The 4599-nt window shown below is 39.9% G+C and overlaps 1 protein-coding gene across 1 annotated transcript in view; it reads left to right on the top strand.

The window, feature by feature from the left end:
• The window catches only part of MSN (moesin), an 84454-nt gene extending 83179 nt beyond the window's left edge, over positions 1-1275 (top strand). Inside the window, exon 13 of the mRNA XM_005876172.1 lies at positions 1-1275. This exon is cut by the window's left edge and continues 898 nt beyond it. The gene's annotated coding sequence lies outside the window, so the exon portion shown is untranslated.
• Positions 1276-4599: the final 3324 nt, after the last annotated feature.

Genomic DNA, 4599 nt, shown 5'->3' with positions numbered 1-4599 from the left:
GCTTGTTTCAAGTTATCTCTGTGGGCCCAAGTATCCCTTATTATTCTGGGTTCCTCCTCCCTTCTTGGGATTTCCTCCTCATTCAAATCCCTTCCTGCTAGAACAGTAGGGGTGGTTACCCAAAAATTCATCCAGCCCTATCTAGGACTTGCCAGAGGGAGGAAATATTCACACCTGGCTTCCATATTTTCCCTGCCATGGGTCCCAGGCAACTTCTCTTATCAGGGCTACTTGGGCCACAGCTTCTGCTTCAGGGCCATCCAGACCTTGGTATGGTGAGCCCTGGATGTTGATGCCAATTGGTTCAATTGGTGAGCGGATAGAAGAAGCTGAGTGTGGTAAGAGAAGTCCATGGGCTGAACCCCAGTTTACTTGACTCCATCATGTGCCTAATAGCCCCTTCCTGTCACCTACCTCCAAGCTGGTGACTGGGACCTGCCTATGTTTAACAAATCTCTAACCCAGATCTTGCCACCAGTTGTGCTGACCCTTGGAGCTGTAAACCAGAGAACTATTGGGGGCTCTGGCCTGGTCCCTTTCACAGTCCTACCCCTGACTCTCAACTCAGGAGTAGCCACTTCCTTCTCTCTGTTTCATGAGTGTTCTTTTTTATTCTACCAGTATTATACATTCTAGTGGCATCTAACTCAATATTAATTTCTGCATGTCTTGCTAATGAATCCTTTGAAGGTCGGAGCAGAGTCATTTTGGCCAAATTCCCTTACCACTCCCACATCTGGGAAGCATATACTATATTATAAAAGAATATTTTGCCAGAAACATTAACGTAAGGAGCTTTCAGTATTAGTGATATCACCTGTCACTGTAGGTCATACAATCCATTCTTAAAGTACTTGGCATTTGGTTTTATTGCTCCTTTTTTTGCCTTCTCCCCAGAGTTCAGTCCACAAGGGGCATACTGTCCCTGCATGCAGTGTCCCTAGCCCAGAGCCCATGGCTTTGATCCCTCCCCCCTTTTCCCTACTCCCGCCTGACCTTGGGGAGTTTTATGTGCATTGCTGTGAATTATATTGACACTTTCTTGGTAATATGCCGTAGATTGGCTAAATTTAAACCTGTAATTGTGGGGCAATCTAGCTGCCTTAAGATCAGTAACGCACCCCCAGGGAGGCTGGGGAGAAAAGTTAGATTTTGTATTCAGGTTTTGGGGTATGTATTTTTGAGGTTTTTAAAAATTGTTGTTGTTTTTTTTGGAGGGGTTTATGCTCAATCCATGTTCTATTTCATTGCCAATAAAATTTAGGAAGACTTCACTGTGACTTGATGTTTCTTTCTAGCCTGAGTGGGTGACTATAAGACACTTCACTATAATTTTCACTCTGTAGACCACAATCCTTGGTCTCATTTCATTCTCACTTTAGTCCTATGGGGAATGGATATGACTATCCTCATGTAGAGTAACGAATGGCCGTGAAGTAGAATTACTGCCCAAGAGCACAGGACTGTCTAGCTTAATAGCCTGTCCTTTTCATAGCTGCAGGCCAACTTTTCCAGTGTAGGTGGACCCTGCACATGGTCAATGTAATGTTTCTTAGGCTCGCTTAGTATTGGGGCTTTGGGGCTGTTTTGAGGGGTGGTTTTTATCTCTGAACTACTATTCCTGTGTTCAAGCCCTGTCTTGCCTCCGTGTCAGCAAGGCCTCTAGGCTTGCCGACCTCCTACTACCTTCATTTATTGAAGTGCCAATGAAGGTCAGATAAATTACCTTGAGCCGTGTTGCAAAAGGTGGTGTAGAGTGGGGTATAAAGTGAGGGTGGGTTGTTATGTATGTACAAAAGCTGCTAGGCAGTGTTTATGGTTTATAAAACATGTCAACTTTGTTGCCTATATATGTTTATCCTGATTTTGAAGATGAAGAAATTGAGACGCATATAAGCCTTCCAGGACATTTTGAACCTGGCACACTCTCTCACCAGCCCTTTTTGGTAGGCCAGTACTTGCAAGGAAAAGTGAATTACATATTCTTTGAGCCTAAATTCTTATAATCTTTTAAGGCAGAGGTTCCAAACTTGACTGCACATTAGAATTTTAAAGATTCCAAAGCCTAGATCATGTTCTCAGATCAAATTATAATCATGCTTCAGTATAGTATTTGATGGTTACAAGGTGCAGAAAAACTCGGGACCCACTGCTCTGAACATAGAGTATTTTATCCCATTTTACAGATGGAGAAACTGAGGCCCAATAAGATGAATTAATTTGTCCAAGGTTACAGAGATTAGAAATAGTAGAGTCAGGAGATGAACACAGGCAGTCTAGTTCATGAACCTGTGCTCTTAACCACTATGCTATATTTTCTCCCTACCATTCCCAACAGAGGATGGGCATGCACTGGGAATAGGATATACTTCAATTTTAAGGTAGCAAATAGAATTCTAGGGAGGGACTTAGGAATTTCTGCTAATTATGGTCCCAACTTTTGTTGTATTGTGGAATGAAGAAGCTTTAAGTTCCCTCCAACTTCAACCAGAGGATGTCTTTTGTATGCTTTGTATGTGGGGCTATATATCTGTAATTAATTATTTTTTAAAGAGGAAGACATAGGGACTTTCTGCTTCCAGGAAGATGGATGTGATAAGCAGGATAATGGCTCCACAAAGGTATCCATATTCTAATAATGGAACTTGTGAATACATTACTTTATGTGACAAAAGGGATTTGGGGATGTGATTAAGGATTTTAAGATAGGGAGATGACGCTGGATTATCCAAATGGGTCTATTGCAGGGGTGGGCAACCCCTGGCACGTGTGCCAAACATGGCACACCAGTAACTTTTGCTGGCACGCAAAACCCTCTCTTATAATCTTCCATTTACAATTTTTTTCTTAATATTGACTTTTTTATTTTTCAGATAAATTCAGTGTAGGTGAATCTTAGATAAATAAATAATTTTACATAACAAGTTATCTTAAAGACCATAGACATGGATTGACGAGAGAGGGGAAGAGCAATTTCTATGCCTCTGCCTTAACTCTCCCTACCTTCCTAGATCTGACCAGTGTTTTGGTTTCAGCCTCAGACGCAACGGGTTTTCGTTGACAAGACAACCGCCTCACCTACTTATTCAAAATTTCACTCTATAAAAATGAAACCTTCTCTCTCGCTTTGCCTACCGGTACTAACGTAAGGGGGATAAATTTCTATGTTTCCCTCGGCAGCAAAAGTCCCACTGATAATATCAAACGGAGTCATAAAGTTTTCTGTCAGACTATCAGTGTACATGTATACATTAAAAAATAAATGTAATTTTCATCATCATATACTGTGTTTTTGTCGCTCGAATGAATATTATTTCTTCAAGGTTCTTCACATACGTACACCTTAAGAGATATCAAGTAGGCGTAACATGTTCTCAAAAAATTAGGGTTGGCACGCAAAAGAATTTTGAGTCAGAGATTTTGCTGGTTTTGGCACACACTTACAAAAAGGTTGTCCACGCCTGGTCTATTGTAATCACAGGGGTCCTTAAATGATGAGAGAGGGTCAGAATCAGATTTGAAGATGCTATGCTGCTAGCTTTGAAGATGAAGGACAAGGACATAAAACAATAATGCAAGTAGCCTTTACAAACTGGGAAAAGCATTCTCCCCTAGAATCTCCAGAAGGAACACAGTACTGCCAAAATCTTTGTTTAAGCTGAATTTAAGCCTAATTTGGACTTCTATCTGACCTCTAGGTAATAAATAAATATGTGTTCTTTTAAGCCACTATAACATTGTTATCCACTTCTCAGAATTCTCCATTTTTGAAATGACAGTGTTATAAAGATGGAGAATAGGACAGGTTGTGAGTAGTTAAGGAAGGGGGTGAGGTGTGAAAAGTAGGTGTGGCTATAAGAATAATATGAGGGATCCTTGCAGTGATATTGTTATCTTGACTGTATCAATGTCAATATCTTGTTTGTGATATGGGAGTATAGTTTGCAAGATGTTACCATTGGGGGAAACCGAGTAAAAGCTACATGAGATCTCTCTATTATTTATTATAAATTCATATGAATCTATAATGATCTAAAAATATATTTAATTAAAAAGGGGGAGGTGCTCCTAAATATATATCCAAGAGCAATGAGTGCTTCTGTGCACCAAAGGAAATAGCAGTACTATTTGCAGTAGTTCCAATCTGGGAACAACAAAATACCCATCAACTAGAAAATGGACAAAATTACAGTATATTCATACAATGCTATATTGTTCAGCAATAGAAGTAAATGAACTACTGATGCATACAACAATGATATGGGTGAATCTCAACACATTAGATTGTACAAAAAAGGGCAGACACAAAAGAGAACATTGTATAATTACAGTTATATGGAATTCTAGAGTAGACATGGTGTCTGGAGCTGGGGTGAGAGGAATGGACAGGAAATGGATATAAGACAACCTTCTGGGGTCTTGAAAAGAGCCTTGGTTTGTGTGGGGGTTACAGGATATAAACCTGTAAAAAACATCCCATTATATGTAACTTACAACTCAAATAAGGAAAGAAAAAACGGGTGGCTCCCTCACTGCAAAAGTTTGAAAATATCTAAAACAATGCTTCTCAAATTTTAGTGTGTATCAGAATTACTGATT

Source organism: Myotis brandtii, unplaced genomic scaffold, assembly GCF_000412655.1.
Source record: "Myotis brandtii unplaced genomic scaffold, ASM41265v1 scaffold480, whole genome shotgun sequence".
NCBI classification, from domain to species: Eukaryota; Metazoa; Chordata; class Mammalia; order Chiroptera; family Vespertilionidae; genus Myotis; species Myotis brandtii.
This window is presented reverse-complemented; position numbering and strand designations above follow the sequence as displayed.